Raw genomic sequence first — 21,484 nt, 5'->3', positions numbered from 1 at the left:
TGCTACTACTCTCCCTCCCATGCAGGTGAGTGGGGAATAGGCAGGCAAAGATGGGAAAGGGGCAGAGCTATGGCTCCACCCACTGAAGCCATCCCACTGGTGCTGGGCATAGAGGGAGGAAGTAGTCTGCACCATCAAAAGGGAGAGCTCCTGACTGTTCCCAGTGCAGTGCGGATTCTTTGTCTCTTACATGGGGTGGATTGTGGGGTTACAACCCTACATTGTAGTAAAATCCAGAGGCCCCCCACTCAGAACTGAGGACCCTTTGTGCTTGGCACAGTAAAAAACCACAGACAGAATCCTTGCCCTAAAATGCTTTCAAATCAATGGCCCAATCCCGGAAAGACTTAGGCACGTGGTGTCCCATTGAAATTGATGGGACTATTAACAAGCATAAAGTTGAACATGTGCATAAGGCTTTGCAAGATAAGGGCCTAAGAGTACATACAAGATGGACTGGGGAGTGGGAAACAAGGATGATCGTGATAAGGCTACATGATTGCTTAGGTCTGTTTTGCATGGTGTGACAATCAGGGTCCAGACACTACAAGTAAAGAACAGAAGGTTTAAATGCTCCAAAATAAGCACGTAAACTAACAGTTTGCATACTATATCCTTTTACTGTAAGTCTATTGAGTAAAATTTTTTATAGAAGTTTGTAATGCACTGATGTTAATAGTCATTATGAGACACACATCCAGGTTATGGTTATGAATGTATGTAGGTGTATAATATAGAAAATTGTAAGTGTAACTGTGGTGCGACTTCAGCATCACCTCACAACAGGGTGGTGAAGTAATCTGGCAAAGAAGGGCTACCACCCCAAACACTAAAGCCCGGCTTCAAGGACCTAGCCATTGTCCAGCCCAGGAAGAACACTGAGGAATCATCAAAGCAAGGTTGAAACTGAAAAGAAAACCTCACTTCGAAAACTAAGAAAGAAGGGTGTTTTCCCCACTTCGAATATCTATAGTGACTGAAGGAAAAAACAGCAAATCTCTTTAAAATGAACTGAACTGAAGAACATCCAGAACTTGGGGGAGGGTCTCAAGGCAGGAGACTGTCTGTGAATGCTTGATCCCTTCTATAACTAGAGGGGTATGCTGGGAAACTGTTTTAAGTCAATAGGTAACTTACATGACAGGGGATTTTATCAGATATGGACGTGTAAAGGTTGTGACTTTATGTTTATTTTCTGGGTAACTTTTGTACAGTTGCTTTCTGTTATTGTGGCATCTTTGAGTTGGTGGTTTTTCTTTTAAATACACTTTGTTTATTTTTACCCCAGGCTGGTCCCTGGTGTGCAAACGGTGTGGAGTGTATGTGCCAAAGTGATCTAGTGGGAGGTGACAAACCAGAGGGGCAGTCCAAGTAACTGGTACTTAAGAACTCGTGAAGGAGATATTTGGGGATACCTGGGACTGAAAAGGCAGTTGGTGTCATCCTGAAGAGTGCAACCAGGCTGGTGAGAGCCAGGGTGAAACTTTATGCTTGTGGGCTGGTTACTGGTGTCAAGGAATTGAACATAGCTGCATATCACAAAGGCCCCCGAAATTACAGGCCAGGGAGTGATGGGGCCTCTTACTGCTCTGGGTGGACCCCAAAACTTTACACATGTATCATGAGGATTATGACTTTTAGTTTCACAATCCTCATATCTGAAATGTCTGTCTCAAGTGAAACCCCGTCAGCCTAATAAGGGACACGAGAAAGGGTCTGACACAAGCCTGGCTCCAACGGCAAAATATCCCTGTTACAAGACAGGAAGTCAGTCAATGTCTACTGACTTCAGTGGCTATAGTTACAGACTAGTACAATCTTTTGGATTCCATTAATGGAGTGAACCATCACAGCACATGCTTCTGGAGTTGCTCCAGCAGAGTGAAACTTACATGTGCCTGCTCACTTTCACTACCACTGCTCAATGGCCTAGAGGCATGAGTAAGGAATAGCAATCTTGTCAGTTTCAGTTGCCATCTTTTACTAACTGGAGAGAGTTGCATCCCTGCCTCTAGTGAGTGACAACTCTGTAATAAGTTATAGCTGTGGGGAACCACTATCAAAAATTAAAGGCAATTGTGTATGTATAAGCCATGTAGCGCCATACTGTTCAGTAATGAAAATAAGTCATGTGATGCTGACCCCCTAGGAATGGTGGCTTTAAGTATTCTTGGTTGCATGTGAAATAACTGCAGTAAAATAGTCCATGGAAGGTGCAGTAATAGCCTTCTTGCTATGCTATTAGATTCTATAACATAAACGTCCTTGCTTGATAGTATCTGCTCAGGACTAATGCAGCATGAAGATTGAATTAGCTCATATTCATTTACAGATAAGTCTTTCTGCCACTAATGAGAGGAAAAGCTGCACTGTAGCTGTCTTGCTTTTCTTAGTCTGGATATGAATAAAGGACATGAGTTTAGTCCTCAAAACACTGATTCATTATGAAATAAAAGAATTGGTGTCAATCAAGCTTAGATTTTTAAAAGTTTAGTACTCTTTCAAATTAGAAAATGTTTTATTTTGGGCTTAATTGATCCTACATAGGTTGCTTCCATAACAACTTCACAAAGGGCCTGATCCTGTGAGGTGCTGAGTGCTCAGCTGAGCTGAGACTCATGCTGAAGATTCTCCCTCTTTATTTTTATCCTTCTGCATCCTCATGTGCATAAGGTGTCCAACAGTTTCCTCCATTTATTTTGGTCTTGTGCTGGTCTGCTCTGGCTTTTGAGTCTCACGTTGATGGATTTGGCTTCTTTCTCCATTCTGTGCAATGTTTCTATAGGATGCCCGCTTTTTCTCTTCCCAGGTGTGTCCATATTTTATCATTTGACATGGAAGTCATGTTGGTGGCATCCTTAAAGTATGTCCTAAATATGTCCATCTTACCATGTTTGATGCTTTAGGTTGGTTTGCTCTACTGAGAATTTCTGGTGTTGCGAGAAACTCTGTCCAATGGACACTGAAGATATTCTGCAGGCATTTACTTTGGAATGAACTGATCTTATCAATTTTTGTTGTAGTCTTCCAGGACTCTGCTCCATAAAGAAGGAGAGACATGATGTCAGTATTAGAAATTTGAGTTTTTGTATGTGTCAATTATGCTACTTTTCCAACACTGTTCAAATTTGTGAAAGTTGTTTGCTGCTTTTTATATTTGTTGCTTCACTTCTAGCATGGTGTCACCATAATTGCATATTCCAGTCCCTAGGTAGGTAAGAATGACTTACTTCTTCTAGTGTTTTTCCATCTGATGGTTGCTTTTGGGACATTGATAGCTATGGTCCTTTGTCATCTCCCTGCTGAAAAACAATCCAGCTTGCTTTGCGGTGTCTGCCAAAAGCTGGGTCTTTTCTTCCATTAAGCAGTGTGTTAAACTGAGGACGATAATACCATCAGCAAAAACGTGATAATTCAATTGTGCTTTGTCATTTGTCCATAAAATGCTTTGGTTGCCTTCTGTGCTTATTTTCCTCATGGCAGTCAATGAGTAGTGCAAATAATAGTGAGGACATAATACACAATTCCCTTACTCCACTGTTTGTCACTGCACACTATTGACTGATGCTGTCATCATCTGCGACTGCATATTCAGCATTATCATTTAGCTACTTGATTATTTTAATTATTTTTGCTTGTGTCCCATAGTATGCCATAATTTTCCAAAGACTGTCTTGAGGTTCACTGTCAAAAGCTTTCTGGAAATCTATAAAGTTCATCACAAGAGGTGCTTGACACTCCACACTTGGTTCTATAATATGTCTGAGATCAACAATATGGTCTACACATGATCTTAATGGTCTAAAATATGCTTGTTCCTCTCTAAGCTGGACATTTATTTTTTTCTCAATGCATTCCAGGATGTGGTCACATGATTTTCAGTATATATAGCAGTATATACATATACAACACATGAAAATATGAGAGTTGCCTTACCAAGTGAGGGGTCAGTGCTAACAAGGCCAATTCAATTAATGTGGAAGTGGCCTGTTCTCAACAGTTGACAAGAAGGGGTGAATATCAAGAGAGGGAAAATTACTTTTGTAGTGCTAACAAGGCCAATGCAATCAAGGTGGACGTCGGCCATTTCCAACTAGACACCATCAAATTAGACCTGAATAAAAACTGGCAGTGGATGGGTCATTGCAAAAAGTAATTTTCCCTCTGCTGATACTTACACCTTCTTATCAACTGTTGGAAATGGCCGACATCCACCTTGATTGCATTGGCCTCGTTAGCACTACACAAGTAATTTTCCCTCTCTTGATATTTACCCCTTCTTGTCAACTGTTGAGAATAGGCCACGTCTACCTTAATTGAATTGGCCTCGTTAGCACTGACTCCCCACTTGGTAAGGGAACTCTCATCTTTTCATGTGCTGTACTATATACACTGCTTACTGTATTTTTCACTCCGTGCATCTGACGAAGTGGGTTTTAGCCCACAAAAGCTTATCCCCAAATAAATGTATTAGTCTCTAAGGTGCCACAAAGACTCATCGTTGTTAATTTTTAATAGAAAAGTGTTTCATTGACTTCAATGGACTTTGCATTAGGCCCATAATGCTTGGTCTGTAGGTAATTCACAAAGTGTTCAATGCAAGTATTCAGTGATCAAAATTTTAGGTCAAGCTGTGTTGGTTAGTTTTTATTGGACACATAGATCACATGGTATGTTTCTTTCCCCTGAATGGATAAGCATAATTCTTAGACTCAGACAGACTAGACATGCATTTATATTTAAATTTTCCCTGATTCTCCCTCTCCTCCCCTTCCAGTCTTTGCTTTATCCATCTAGGTGTCTTTGGTATTACTTGAAGAAACATCTATGGCACTTTCATGACCACCCCTTCCCAATTCCCACTACTGTAGTATCTGAGAACCTCACAATCTGTAAATGTTTCATCACAATATCCCTGGAAGATAGGCCAGTGCTAGTATCCCCATTTTACAGGTGGGGAATGGAGGCCCAGATAAACATTTTGAATGATATTTAGGCACCTACAGATAGAGAGAGGCACTTAGTGGGATTTTCAAAAGTGCCTATGTGCATCTAAAGGGCAGATTTTGAAAGGTATTTAGGTGACTCAGGTAATACAGAAGATGGTGCAGGAACAGGGAGCTGAACCTCATCTCTCAAGGCCCAGCCTAGTGCCATAACCATTGGAACATCCTCTCTACAGTTAAGAAATCTCCAGGAAAAAAACCCCTTGATTTGGTTGTGATGGGACTTCCCCCACCAGAACACTCATCCTCCATGAACAGTAGCCCCTCCTGGGGAAAGCAAGAGCAAAAAGATAGGCCTGGCAGCATGATTAATGATCTTCACCTTCAGTGCTAAAAGTCAGAGCTCTTATCTTGGCAATATAAACTGCATGTTTCTAAACCAAGAAGCACGGTGAAGAAATCAAAGCTTCCATTTCTCTGCATGGTTTCTGACCTAGACTGAGCTTTCTATTTCTCTGATTTAATAATTCTGCTTTTTTGTTGTGCCTAAAGCAGTCATCCAGCTTCAGAGGGCCACTGTGTTTGCTTTAATTTCTCTGCAGTAGAAAACACCTTATTAAAATAATGCTCTAATGGTTTTAAAACGAGGCACTTCCAAGCTTAGTGGAGACATATTAAGTATTCATTCATTAGACAATGCTGCTAGCGATAAATATACCATTAAATCACTAACACACACTGTCAGCCACTAAAGGGTACTTTAACTTAAAGTCAGGGGCCATTATCTACCTACACCATGTCATCTTGAGTGGAGATGCATTAAAAAAATTACTGTCTTACAGTGTTGCCCCGACTGAAAGCTAAGCCGCATGGTAGCTATTAGTTGTACGGAATTCAGAAGGTGGCACAGCTCTTCTGCTCAGCTGAGTTTGGGAGCATGCATCAGAACCCTGCACAAAGCTGCTGTGGTTCTACTGCCTCACAATGCCTCGTGCAGCTCATTACATAAACCCAGGCTACTGGTGAGGTGGGAGTGGCTCTCTAGAAAGAGACCCTGGTGGTGGTTCTAGAGGGCAATCCTGGGGGCAGTCAAGCTCAGGGAGGACATTTTGTGCACCAAAAGGGCCAATCCCCAGGAAGGGTGTGGGTTGCTAGCCTAGGGTCTGTGTGCTCTCTTGCCAGCATTAAGAGCTGCGCCAACCAAGCCATTTGCAGTGCACTACAACAAGAAATTTCATTGGTCCTACAACACCCAGGAACAATGACGTATATCCTTGAGTGCCACCTACTGGCACTTTACCTATTAGCTAGCTATTTACTTAGAGACAGCCTGGAAAATAAGGGTTAGAGGTAGTGTCCAGAGAACAGCTTGGCTGAATAAAAAACTGTATTCATGCGATGTTTAAAAAACAAAACTAGAAAACTGAACCAAGGCAGGATTCCTACTGGGCTCTGGTTTTTCTAGATATTTGCTGTAAGTCTCTCTTTTATAGAGTACTCTTGTTATAGCAGATGAGATAGGGCCTCGAATGGCATGGGCAAGGTCTAAATGCCTTCTAAGTGCCTCTTCAAACCTAGTGACATGGAGCTGCCTGTCAGCAATGTGGGTCTTGCTCTTGGACTCTAACTCAATTGACCTCACTGGGGTATCAGCAGGGCTTGAACATTCATCTTCTTCACTAGAAGCAGGAGTCGTGCAGACCAACCACGATAGTGGGGCCAAAGACCCACTATCTTAGCATGGGCTACGCCAACTGTACCTAGTTAGAATTATTCACATGCCACAACTGCATGACTGTAGTAGTCTCCGCTGCATGTACAACCCCTCTGCAAGGCGAAGGATATAGTGATATACCCTCTTGCCTGCCTCACCTTAGTCCCTGCTTATCCTGTTCTCAGAAAGCTGCTGCATGCACAGGAGAGCTCTGTGAAGAGTGGAGGATTCCTATCTCCTGTCAGGGCTCCTGCATGAAACTTCTTGTAAGGTGTGGCAACAAACTGATTAGCATGCGTGTGCATCACTGCTCTCTACTGAACGGCAGCCAAGCCAGTCAACTCTGCCACAGGCCCTAGGCAGCTAACAAACTCTAACAAAATGGGAAGGAGCTCTTGGAGCAAGGTCAGACTTTTTATCCCTGATGTCTCCGTAGTTCCAAGTGGCCACAACTGTGGATGAACTGGATTTTGCATTTGGATAAAAATCTATCAAGTTTGGATTCAGATATGGTCTTATAAAGGGTGTGCGGGGGGGGGGGGGGATTGCTCATTTAGCTGCATAACATGTGTGTCCTAATATACCAAATTCAGACAGACCAAGTAAAAAAAAATGTAGAATTTAAAACTCAACTCAAGTTAATTTGAGTTTTAATTCTTCCTCATCATTAGTCTTGCAACTACTTTTAAATTCAGAGGTGGCTGTGGCTGTTTTTAACTGATGTTACCAGTGGCACAGGAAGCCCTAACAGGTCAAGGATTAGCTCTGTCTAGCTAAGGAGAGCTGTCAATGCATATTACAGAGCTGCTGGTGCTTGAATCTAGGCACTAGTTTTTTTCATTTAAGACGGGTTTAAGGGCTCAGTTGTACCTTTCCATCTAAGCCCCGTGTAAAGGGCAGCGAATAGCTGTACCGTCACCGGAGGAGCCAAAAGAAAGAATCATGACTGAGTCAATTCCTTTCCTTGTCACTTCCCGACCAGAGCAAGGAGACAATCTGCTCCAGGGGAAAAAGTCAGTTCTTCCCCCACATTTTTATTGTGTTGTGGGGCCAAGGTATTGCCACTCATCTTCCTGGAGTGGAGGCAGTAGAGCCTGGTAGAGTTTGCTCTACCCATGTGCAGAGACAAGCAAACTGGGTAGTACGCCTCTGTGCGCCCACATAGGGCAAAGTTACAATCTTGACATGGAACACTTTGAAGAGCTCAAGGGTGCTTGTCCTCTTTTAGGTCAGATCCTCCAACTGACAATGCATGTGTTAAATGCTGCCCCAGGGGCAGCCCCACTGAAGCTGGGGAGGGAGGGCTGTATAGGCACTGCAGTCCACCCACATCAATTGCATGGGCAATCATTAGTTTTCATTTTGGTTGATGTTCGTCATTACATTGCTTCATACAGCGGATGACCTTCTTTAAAAGAGACCCAACTTCTTGCCACTCATTGATTCCCCTGATGCTGTTTTTTTGTGCTTGCCAAACATTGAAACAAACACCACCCCTGCCTGTCCAAACACATACCACAAAATACACACCTCAGTCCACTAAGCCTATTGTTGCAGAGGTTGCTCTCAACCTACTTGTGGACAAGAAGTGAATCTCTGCCTACATGCCTACTAAGCAGTAGGTCTGTAATCTGCATGGAGGCTGAGGGAACTGGGGTTATTTAGTCTACAGAAGAGAAGAGTGAGGGGGGATTTGATAGCTGCTTTCAACTTCCTGAAGGGGGTTTCCAAAGAGGATGGAGCTCGGCTGTTCTCAGTGGTAGCAGATGACAGAACAAGAAGCAATGGTCTCAAGTAGCAGTGGGGGAGATCTAGGTTGGATATTAGGAAACAGTATTTCACTAGGAGGATGGTGAAGCACTGGAATAGGTTACCTAGGGAGGCAGTGGAATCTCCATACGTAGAGGTTTTTAAGGCCCGGTTTGACAAAGCCCTGGCTGGGATTATTTAGTCGATGTTGGTCCTGCTTTCAGCAGGGGATTGGACTAGATGACCTCCTGAGGTCCCTTCCAACCCTAATCTTCTATGATTCTATGAGTCTCCTATTAGTATCAAATTATACAGTATATGGAGGTTTCGCGATAAGGGACTAAAAAGAGATAAATTAACTCATGTCAATTAGGACTACATGCTGAATTCACACTGGTATCCCAAAAGCAAAGAGCTTGCTAAAAATTGCTTTCTATAAAAGAGATCCTTAAGTAAAATCAAATCCAGTATAATCCTCTTATTAAGAAACATTTGGCAGTTCAGTCATGTGCACTTCTGAAATGGAAGACTTGCTTATTTAAATCCCCTGAAAGAGAATCTACATTACTATGATCTTCTTGTAGAATTAGATTGGTGTCCAGTTTATAAACAAGTATCTACTTAAATGTGTGATTGAACTAGGTGTTTACATAATTGTTTCTATAGACCGTGTTAAGTCCTAGAGGTCCATAGTGGGACCAGTTCCTCCCAAATCTACACTTGTGCCCCTGATTTGTCTGCTATAATCCCCCGGCCGCAATTGGACTTTGTCTCCAAAGTACATTTGCTATCAAACATCTGCTGCTGCAGGTTGCAGCAAATGAGACAAAACAGCCAGATTTTGTCCAGGGAGAAAAGCTACTGCAACTTCCCACATAAAGAGTCACATTTTATTCACTCTGGAGGCAGCACCAAATAAAATCAACTTAAGCATAGCACTCACTGTGTTTTTACATTGCTTTACTGAAACAATCTGATCCATAAAAAGAAACAAGCTAGAGGAAAGAGGATGTGGTTGGAGAAGGACTCAGTAGAAAGGAGGATTGGGCTTTGGTGACAAACCCACAGACATTTCATATGTGCAAAGAACTATTAGGTCTAATAGGAAATCCTCCTGCCAGGACAGCATTGTCCCCTACAGTATATTCAACAGTGCTTTGTATAGGCTCAAGACAAAGGCTGCTATCAAGTCTACCTGCAAACTATTCCTCCTTGTCTTAAAGTCACTTGAACAGAGGCTTGCAACCTGCTCCCCCCCTCCCCGCAAATCGAGTAGAGTCCAGATTCATCATAGCACTTTTGTGCCAGCTATGCCAGAGCCAGGGGTATAAAGAGCCCCCTGAATTCCACCAGCAAAGGAGTTCTCCTGGGCCATGCACAGAACCAACTCTGTGCTCCTGCCCAGCAGCAGCTAGTACAGGGTCACTTCTGGGCAGGATGGGGAGGGAAGGGCAAGGCCAGAGCTGCAAGCAGCATCCCAGTTATTTCCCAGCAGCCAGAACATCCCTAGGAATTGGAGAGGGTTAGCTTATCCAGTTTGACCTCAACCGGTCTGCTGCCTCCGTTTTCCCATTGTGGGTTCCCCAACAGTCACATATAGGCTCCCGTGCACAAAACGCCCCGCCGCGAGGGCTGGGGGGTAAAATAAGCATCACAGTTCAACATCAACATCAACCTTTCCCCCACCTCTACAGCTTCTTCAGTCCCCTTGCTGGGCTCAATAGTCTCCCGAAAACCCTGCTCCTACTATCTGGTGTTCATTTAGCCTTTTCCTTTTAAGATTCCTGTCTCTTATTGCAGGTAGCTCGACCCAAACCTTCTCATCTGACTGGTGTAGAGGCCCCTCATCCAAGGCTTTCCCAGGTCCTTTCTGACCCTGGATCTCCTACAGGAGCCTTCCTAGTTCCTGCAGGTCTCTGTGGGGATGGAGCTGCTTGCCTGCCTCTTTCCTAAAGATCAGGTGCCTGTAGGGCTATCACCTGACCCTTGGTCTCAAACCCATCAACCTGGGAGGCAGATAAAGTACCACAGCTCCATTAAAGGGTCAGCCTAGTGTGTGACCATAGCCCTAGTAGCCAGTTCTCAACTTAGGGCTGCCTTAGAACTGCACAAATCAGCCCCCAGCCACCTGGAATTGAGGAGGCACAAACCACCTCCTGCATCAATGCAGGGATGGCTCCCCAAAGCCCTCTTTTGGGAGGTTCCCCCGAGCACTTTCAACAAGGCAGCTGGCATGCACTATACTGATGATATCACACTCATCGGGGTTCTCCCCTGGAACCTGGGGGTTATGCTGCCAGACAAAGAGAGCAGAGCTGGCAAGCACCTGGGGCTGCTGGTGGATCACCAGGATTGTTACACTCTCCGGGAGGACACAAGAACAGGTTGCACGCTTCAAAAATGCTAGTGCACGTGGCTCACATTTCATTTTACATTGATGAATCACTACACTTGTTGCAGGCTCTGAGCTGAGAGTGTTCTCTACTGGCCTATTTGTCCCTGAGACTTGTCACATTGGGTGGCTATTGTTTCTGCCACTTGGCACCTTGCTCTGTGTAATTCCATGCTCAAGGAGGCGGTCACTTAAAAATCAAAACTCAGGACTTGCTTGTTTTCATTTGCATTCGGTTATCTTGGCGTTGCAGACTGTATTATTAAACCATGCGTCTTTTTGTGTGTGAAGTATCTCAAGTGGTCTTGGCATGATAAGGCTCTTCTACAGCACAAACTGAAGTCGGTTGTATAACACACAAGGAAATCATTTAAAAATGAATCATTCTAAATGAAAAAGGTTTATGTCTGGGCAGCAAATAATAGTCTCTCCTTCTATCCTGGCATGGCGTCCTTCAGCAGCACTTAACATACATAGCCATATCCCAAGCCCAACTGGACAAATTAGGACTCTAAACCAAGCTGGAGGTAGTGATTCCTGCCTCCACTGACAACCATGAATTGCCTCAGGGAGATCTCTTCCGGCCAGAACACTGTCTCCTTTTGACAGTCCAAAATCCTTTCAAAGGCAGAATTTTTATTTTTCCAAAAGACAAATTGATCCCTGTGAATAAGACTTTATCTAGTTATGTCGTACATTGCATCAGCTTATATTTAACAGTATGAAATTACTGTTAGTAGCAAAGTGAGTTTGACAAAATTGCTGTACTTGACATGGAAAGAACCATTTGGCGCGGCACATAAACTACCAGTTTGCTTTAGAATTGTTACTTTTAGGAATAAATATTGTAAAGGAAATTGATTTTTTCCCCTCAATTGTAGAAATACAAGGACATGATCTTCACAGAACTTCATAAACTGGATTTTTATTCTTTAGCAGAGCTATCTAAGTTATGGTTAGCTGGGAAAAGATTTTACCTGTCTTCTTTGATTGCAGTAAGTTTTCTACCTTAAAAAAATTTAAACTATGTCATTTATATCAGTAGGTGAGAGTGTGTTATCTCCTCAGCAGTAAGAAAGAGAAAACATAGTAGGTACTTACAGGCTGGAAAAGAGAGATTGCAAAATAACTACTTCAGGGTGGCAGCTGCTTGGCTCAGCCAAATTTAAGGGGCCAGCCCCAGAAATATATTGTGGGGAAAATTCCAATAAAGGGTTATCCCTGCAGTAGAGAGAATTAGTAAGAACCAAAAAGCTTCTAGGAAAATAATGTTTAGTGGGGTGTATCAGTCATCAGTATATCACATACTATGCTTATTTGCCTAGACCAGAGGTGGGCAAATTACAGCCCGCAGGCCACAACCAGGCCGCAGGACTGTCCTGCACAGCCCCCGAGTTCCCGGCCAGGGAGGCTAGCCCCCAGCCCCACCCCGCAGCCTCAGCTCACCGTACTGCCAGCGCTCTGGCCCTCCGCTCCTGCCGGGCAGCGCGGCAGCATGGCTGGCTCCGGCCGGGCTGTGAGCTCCTGTTGCTCAGAGCAGTGTGGTAAGGGGGTGGGGAGCAGGGGGGTTAGATAAGGGGCAGGAAGTCCCGAGGGGCAGTCAGGGGACAGGGAGTGGAGGGGGGTTGGATAGGGGATGGGGTCCTGGGGAGTGGTTAGGGGCAGGGGTCCCGAGAGGGGGTGGGGCAGGGGAGCTTGGATGGGTCGGGTGTTCTGAGGGGGGCAATCAGGGGGCGGGAAGTCAGAGGGGGCAGATAGGGGACAGGGACCAGGCTGTTTGGGGAGGCACAGCCTTCCCTACCCGGCCCTCCATACAGTTTCGCAACCCCAATGTGGCCCTTGGGCCAAAGAGTTTGCCCACCCCTGACCTAGACCAATGCAACATGATCCAGATGATATGTTTAGTAGTAAAAGGCTGTGGGTCTGTGAGTTCTGAAAGTTTTCATTTAGTTATATATTTGCTAGGGATGGACAAACTAATTCAGAAAGATAGACCCTTAATCTTCTTCCACAGCTCTTACTCAAACCACATCTTTGTGAAGGCTTGAATAAGTTAATTTAACTTTGTTACCTCCTGGTCCAACAAGGACTATTTTTGTGAGACTTCTGATGGTTGTAATCAGGAATTAATTTAAATCTCATGGAAACGTTTATTCTTGTGAGATTTCTTGCTGCCACGGCTACACTCTATTTTTAGCATGCTAGCTCCATCAGAGCTAGCGAGGGTATGTCTCCTTGAGGTGGGAATTCCACACCCAGCTCGAAGTGCAGACATACCCTGAGGCTTTGTCTTCACTGACAGAACACTCAGAGGAGCATCCAAACTTGTAGATTGTTATCTGAGAGTCACCTCCAAGCCTACTGAGGTCTGTCCAGCACTGATGTTATCTATCTATGGGTTTACACTGCCACCATCACTGTAGTATCTGAGTAATCAACAGCAATAGCAAAGACCCTTGCAGACTTCATGAAGTCTCTGCAACATTTCTTCTTAGATAAAACTCTCCTTAGGATAGTGTTTGTTTGGAGGTTGGGGGAGGGAGGTTGGATGGGGTTTTTCAGCTAGTAGGGGTGTCAATTTTGTGGATTTTATAAAGAAGAGTAATATGTTATAATGGTTTTATCAACGAAGGTGAGGGAACATGATAAATCCACAATGTGTAGTTATCATTTCATAAGAGTTATTTGAAAATAACATTTCTGGGTATCTTTATCATTGTTGATTAAAGTTCATTACTTTTATACCGTGAATTGAACACTGGTGAAGAAACAAGAAGAATCTATAGGAACCAAGGGTGGTTTTTTTTTAAAGGAGGAATGTGAAGGAGGCCAGTGATAATCTTGTAAGAAAAGTGGATGACTATTCCAAGTGTATTGAACAGCATGAAAGTAGGTGCAAAGACAGGGATTTGAGGAAATAAAGAGAATGTTAGGGGAAGAGAATTAGAAACTCAGAGATTAGGAGTCAATGGAGCAGAGACTAGGGGTACGTCTTCACTACTGGCCGTATCGGCGGGTAGCAATCGATTTCTTGGGGATCGATATATCGCATCTCATCTAGACGCGATATATCGATCCCCAAACATGAGGAAAAGATTATGGAGGACACTGAAAGAGAGCATGAGAAACTCACATTTGGTGCAGCAGGAGAGATGAAGCCAGAGAAAATGACTCAAGAAGTGGGCAACAGTTGGAGCTCCAGGTTGGGAAGCTTATTTTAGCAGGGGTGTTCCAGACAGACTGAAGGTAGAAGTATCCAGTAATAAAAGCAAGAGATAACCAAGGTATAATAAGATTTTTAGCAGTAGGCACAAGATGGATTAAACAGGGAAGAAATTATGAGACTTCATGACAGACTGATTTGAAGCTGACTCACAGTTTAGAGCCTGGGAGACAGTCAGGATAGCAGAGTTGTCCGTGGGAATGGATGAGATAGGAAGTGTTGTGGGATGTGATGGGAAATTGAATTGGACATGTTTACATACTGCTTAATTATCAGAAGGACTTCAATGAATCTGAAGGAAAAACTTCACTGGAGAGAATGAGTTATATAAAATTATCTGGAAAGAGTAAATTTGCCGAGGGTCCTATTCTGTTCTTTCCTATCAGAGTTTCTCTTAGTCTTATCATGAAGATGACGAAATTTAGATTATTCTCCTTTCTCCAAGGTTTCATTTGTCTTTTCTTAACCTGGACTTTTGTTATACCTGAATCTTGCAGGAAATGACATACACTGTCTCCTGGGTTATCAGGAAACAGCACTTCTCGGTTCCATTTAACGATCATAAGTTGACATCTTCCTTCATTGTTTTCTAGCTAGGACAGGACATTTCTACACAGCATGCAAATACTGATGACCACATCATGGCAGCCTGGAAAGATAATTTGTGTCTCCACTGTACCTGCAGATATGGCAGTTTGAAGGTGAAGTTGCGTCTCGGTGCATGTGATGTAGTCACGCTCCCCTAGTTTAATTTTTTTCCTTATGGATTTCCTGAAGAATAATGACAGCAATGGCTGTCTGCCCTCTTTAGTAAGTCATCTCTATTCAAAGCTATTAGCTTATTCTTAAAATGTGCACAGTTTCTTCCTGGCATCACTCAAGGCTATATGGCAATGAACCACCATTCACCTAATCAGTCACCCTGAAAATCTTCCACTTTAGGTTTCTTTTATCGAAGAACTAAGCTGTAGAGCTTGCCTTCTTAGTGGGGTGCAGGGCCACCTGAATCATTGCTGTCTCAAAGGGATGGGTCATATGACAGACTGCACCCAAAACTGAAATATGAATGATGACTCTATTATTTTGTTTTTACTATAAGAGGATCACAGCAACCATCAGGATCATTGCAAAACAATGCATCAGATATGACTTCAACAACGATTATATCCAACGTGTAGGTCATGCTAATGACAAGACCTCATTCTAACTTTATGGGCCTGATTTTCAAGAGATGTTGACAACCAGAGCTGAGACCAGATTTTAGAAAACCTGAGTATGTTTGGTGCGGAGGGCTTACAGGATTATGTCCAAAATTTGTATTCAGATATGACAGGGAATTATTCCTTGTATCTGGCAAGAAAAGAGACAGCCTCCATGAACAGTCAATATACAAAAACAACAAGGAGTCCTTGTGGCACCTTAAAGACTAACAAATTTATTTGGGCATAAGCTTTTGTGGGCTAAAACCCACTTCATCAGATGCATGGAGTGGAACATACAGTAGGGAGGTATAAATACACAGCATATGAAAAGATGGGAGTTGCCTTACCAAGTTGGGAGTAAGTGCTAACGAGCCAGTCCTATTAAGGTGGAAGTGGGCTATGCTCAACAGTAGACAAGAAGGGGTGGAAATCACTTGTGTAGTGCTAAAGAAGCCAATGGAAAAGTGGCCCATTTCAAACAGTTGACAAGAAGTTGTGAGTATCAGCAGGGGGAAATTAGTTTTTGTAGTGACCCATCCACTCCCACCACCACTACCCAATTCTGCAGCATAGAGGGGATAATGGCCCATGCTGATTGTTCTAATATTGCCATTTCAGATTGTCTTAAGTGTCATATTTGCAGCTGCTTCGGCATCATGTGCTGCTGGTGACCCTTTGGGGAGAAGGGACACACACTGGAATTCATGACAAGATGAAGGAAATTCATTTCAAGCTCTAAGAGCTGAAACCAGAGATGTAGGTCAATACCCATTTTGGTTTTTGGCATTAGGTAAAAATCCTACTGAAAGACATACGCTATTTGCAACACAGTCCTGTACTCCCTTAATACTCTTACAGTCCTATAATAAGAACCGTCCCCCCTTGCAGTGGCTGTAATAAATATATCTTTTCTTCCAATAAAATGCATTCAGGATGTTTTAAAAGTACAGGCATATGATATGTTTACTTATAACCTTTTCTGTCTAAAAGACTAGAGAAAATAGATGGACAGCTGGTCCTAACATTAATATTGTCCTCTTTGATGATGGCAAGGTCAGGGTTTGTCTGGCTTATCTGCTTCATAAATGTCAACCACACAAACTAAAACTGCCTATAAGCAACTTTAACCTGTGCACTTGACGAAAAACAAACTCCAGGCACTGCACTCATGAACTGAAGTGTTTTGTTTGATTTGTGCTGAATAATTCATCTTTTGGATTTTCAGCTCTCTCCAGAACATAACAATCAAGCGTTTCCTTGTGAGCTCAAGAACCCAGAGTTAAAGACGACTGATTCCTGGTGAGTTCCACCCTAGAATCATACATGGGCAGAGCCTCAGCAGGTATAAATCAGCTCTACTCCATTAAAATAAGTGAGGCTATGCTGATTTATAACCACTGAAGATCTGGCCAGTAGTGCCTACATTTCATGTAATGCAAACACAAGCCAGCTCTCATCATGGCATGAAAATCGAGAACTCAGGCCTCAATCTAGCAAAGAACTTAATCATATACTTAACTTTAAATATATGCTCGAATCCACTGTTATTCAGGGCCCCAATTCAGGAAAGCATTGTTATTCAGGTAAAAACTTAAGCACATGTTTAAGTCTTCTTGAAGTGAAAGGCACTTAAAGACATGCTTCACTTTAAGCATGTGACAGAATGCTTTGCTGAATCGGGGCCTCCATGTTATTAATGTCAGCATAAAGGATGAAAGGGAACCCAGCTAAACAGTCTCAACAGGATAAGAGGGGACAGATAATAATGCAACACATGGAATTGAATTTATAACTAAATATGCATGTTAAACCATCTCAAATGTCTTGCTTCAGTAAAATCCCATCCATAAAAAAAACAAAACACAAACAAATTATGGACCAAGTTGTTGGAAATGTACAGTTGTGTTATATCAGAGCCTTTTAGCAGCTTGTATGACATCAGTGAGAGGGGTCCAATGAAATAATAAAATTAAGACGCATGGTAAAGAGAACCCTCTCCAGCACACTGCTGTGAAACTCATCCATATGGAAATAAAACAAGATAGCTTCATATCTGATGTGCTGGAAAACAAACAGTTGCTTCAGAACAATATGTCACAAAAGAAGACCTTAGGAAATCACTTTATTCTTCTGCCTAATCCTTACAGAAGATTTGTGATACAGGATAATAGGACTGTTTTGCATTGTTTACACAATGTTTGCCATAGAAACATAGTTATTGCTCAGTTACACGGCAAAACTCATGCATACTTCCAAACCAATATAACATTTTAGAACGCTTTTCTTCCAATAGAAACAAATTGCTATAACTGATCAGACTGTTGATGTGGTATCTTGCTTCTGACGTAGGCAATAGATGGTTCAAAAGAAGCTATACTTATAATATGTTCAGTCAATACTATAGAGCTGGGATTGGCAACCTCTGGCACGTGGCTCGCCAGGGTAAGCACCTGGCAGGCTGGGGCGGTTTGTTTACCTGCCGCGTCCACAGGTTCAGCTGATTGCAGCTCCCACTGGCCACGGTTTGCTGCTCCAGGCCAACGGGGGCAGCGGGAAGCAGCAGCCAGAACATCCCTCGGCCCGTGCCACTTCCCGCAGCCCCCATTGGCCTGGAGTGGCCAGTAGGAGCCACGATCAGCCTAATCTGAGGACGTGGCCACCATGGTGCTTACCCTGGAGAACCGAATGCCAGACGTTGCCAATACCTGGTATAGAGGGAGAGGGGACTATGCCAGGACATCAATTCATTCCTTACGTATGTGATTACATCACATTTATATTTTTCTTAGTTCACTTAGTAGCAAATATGATCAAGGGTCATGTGATTACACGGTCCTTTCTGAAAATCGAGACTGTCAGGAAAAAGTTGGTCTTTTTCTGTGAAAAAAAATCAAGTTGAGATGAAAATCGGGAAGCTGAAATACTTTGGCTAAAAACCAAACTACTGTGAATCTGAAATGCCTCCATGGCACCTCATGGGAGTTATAATTTGGGTGCCTCATGCTCACATTCTCTTCTACAGGCAGGGCTCTCTGGTCAGAATGCATGTCCCATGATGCATCACAGTCTGCCCTCTTGGTGAGGGTAGGTGGGGAATTATGGTAGTCCCACAAGAAATGTAGCCTTGCTAGGAAGCCAATGCCATAAAGGAGAATGGGAGCATGAGGCATCCAAACTACAGCTCCCATGAGGCACCACAGCAGCATTTCACCATCAAAAAAATTCAGGTTTCAACTGTTCAGTTTTTCAGTGAACAAATACATTTCTCTGTGGAAAGCAGACTCTTTGCAGCAAAAATTTTGTTTAGTCACAAAACAGACTCAACTCAAATTTTTCAACCAGCCCCAAGCCACACTCTGTCTAAATGACTTCTAGAGCAAATGCAAATCCCATGAGTTAACAATGCTACCAAAGTGAATTGATGAGCATGTCTTGTGGGGTGCTGACTGCCCTCATCTCTCATTGGAACCAGTGGAACTGAAAGTCCTCATCATAACTGCATTTTGCACCTTGAAGAATCAGGCTCCACAGAGTACTGCCCTTTATGTGTTCTAAATGTATTACCCTTAAGTTTTGAGTGTCCCTCTAATACAGGAACAAGGGGACAACCTGAAGGGTTGTGTGATGGTTCTGCTCTAGTCTGTACAGTAAATCTAAGGTCATTATCCATATTTATTGGCTCTTCAGTAAAAAGTGTAGAAGGAAGAATTTACCTTTCAGAAAGGAGTGGGGTCTGCTTCATTTTCCTGAATGTGTGTGTTGTGATTGCTTGTAACATCAAGGGTGGCCAAAAGTGAAATATTTTGACCCATGCTTTGTTTGCTTATGTATAAGGCTAAAAATGTCTAATAGTTCAAACTAGAAACTTTCCAAATGTATATATTCAATTAATAATTGCATTCATATACAATATTCTTTGCAACTTACCAAAGCAACAGATATAGACACTAAAAACATAATGGGTTTTCCTGAATATCAGAGCTAGAGTTGGGAAAAATACACAAAGAAATGCAAAAAACGACTCCCCATGGAGTTGTGGGTGGTCAGCACCTCTGAAAATCAAGCTGTAGATGTTTCCTGGTGGGCACCCAACATGGCTGGACAGTTTAGATTTAAGTCTAAATGATTTGCTCAAAATCAAAGCAGCAATTTAGTGGCAAAGATGGGAATAGAACCTAGAAGTTCCAAACCCCTGTCCTCTGTTTTAACCACTATACAATATTCCTTAAGAATGCTAGCCATGCTTTGCTGCACACAATGTATAAAGTAAGAGTACAGCACACTAGACAATATCAAAGAAGCCAATATGGTTGTACTATGTCTCAGTCACGCAATGAAAGCAGAAATAGCCTTATTTTCTATATAAAATAATGTAAATAGCTCAGCTCTCCTAGGATCAATGAACAAACTAGAGAGCAAAAGTTAAAGAAAGTTGTCCTATACTATTGGCCTGGCAAGGTACTTGGCCACAGCAAACTACACATTTATAGTGTTGGCAAATCATCAAGATGATTAGACTCAAAGTGCTACAAGACTGTCTAATAAACAGAACACTCAACACAATGTTGCACCTCAAAGTTACACAATGCAGGTTTTTAACAACATGATAATGTTTGTGAAAGGCCTTAAATGAGGGAAATCTGGCAAGGGTCTTCAAATCAGCGAGACGAGAAACAGAAGAGACCCAGAAAGCTTTAGAGACAGAGGAAAGTATTCAAATATTCAAAAAACAATGAACTACAAGATCTCAGAAGTATCTTCAGTAACAGTATTATCAGTATCGCCCCTCAACATTTTTTAGGCATGTATATTTGTGCATTTATTTAATCTAGTCCAGCATGCATCTAACACTAATTAATGTTTAAATAGATGTCTGTATTTATACTTATAACAAAGCTTTGCAAAACAATGGCTCGGTTTTACTGTTGCCAAGCTCTGGGAAGTTAGGTCTTTAACTCCCATTAAGCAGAACAATCTGTACCCAGTTCTTCATACATTGTGCCAAAAATTTCAAAGATAATAGATGTTTATTGCCCTTGGATTTAACCATCGGACTTTACATGGAACTGATAGGCTAAACAGACCGTGAGAGCAAGTGAGCAGTTATAAAAGAGAACCTACCTTATGAGAGGAGACTTAAGGAGTTTGGCTTGTTTAGCCTAACCAAACGAAGGATAAGGGGAAATATGACTGCTCTCTATAAATACATCAGAGGGACAAACACCAGTAGGGAGAGGAGTTATTTCAGTGAAGGGGCAATGGTGGCACAAGAACAAATAGATATAAACTGGTCACCAATAAATTTAGGCTTGAAATTAGGTGAAGATTTCTAACCATCAGAGGAGCAGGGCCGGTGCAACCATTTAAGCGACCCAGGCTTGTGGTGCCTAAGCAGATTGGCGCCGCAAGCCTGGGAGGCGGGAGAAGTGAAGCAGCGACGGCGTGCTCGGGGTGGAGGCGGAGCAGGGGTGAGCTGCCGCAGAGGGGGGCACCTCAGGGCGGAGGGGGGGAGCTGCTGCGGGGGGGGAGGGCACGTCAGGGCGGAGGGTGGGAGCTGCCACGGGGGGGCGCCTCAGGGCGGGGGCTCGGGGACGGGGGAGGGCGCAAGGTGGAAGTTTCGCCTAGGGCGCGAAACATCCTTGCACCAGCCCTGCAGAGGAGTGATGTTCTGGAACAGCCTTCGAAGGGGAGCAGTGGGGGTAAAAAACCTAACTTGTTTTAAGACTGGGCTTGATAGATTTATGGTGAGGATGGTATGATGAGATTGCTTACAATGACATATGGCCCATCTGCGACTGCCATTAGCTAATATCTCCAACTGCCAAAGACTGGACACTAGATGGGGAGGGCTCTGAGTTACTACAGACAATTCTTTCCCAGGTGTCTGGCTGGTAGGTCTTGCCCACATGTTCAGGATCTAGATGATCACCATATTTGGTATTGGGAAGGAATTTTCCCCCAGGTCAGATCAGCAGAGGCCTTGAGGTGTTCTGTCTCCCTCTACAGAAGGGAGCCTAGGTCAATTGCTGGTCTGAGTAAATGGTGGATCTTCTGTAACTTGAAGTCTTTAAATCAAGATTTGAGGACTTCAGTAACATAGCCAGAGATTACGGGCCTATGACAGGACTGGGAGGGTGAGGTTCTGTGGCCTGCGATGTGAAGGAGGTCAGACTAGATTATCATGATGGTCCCTTCTGGCCTTAAAAACTGTGACTCTAAGAATTAATGTTGCAAGAGCTGGATGGCTCAGGGGATTGG

Source organism: Mauremys mutica, chromosome 1, assembly GCF_020497125.1.
Source record: "Mauremys mutica isolate MM-2020 ecotype Southern chromosome 1, ASM2049712v1, whole genome shotgun sequence".
NCBI classification, from domain to species: domain Eukaryota; kingdom Metazoa; phylum Chordata; order Testudines; family Geoemydidae; genus Mauremys; species Mauremys mutica.
The sequence above is the reverse complement of the archived record's forward strand: the minus strand, read 5'-3'. Positions refer to the sequence as shown.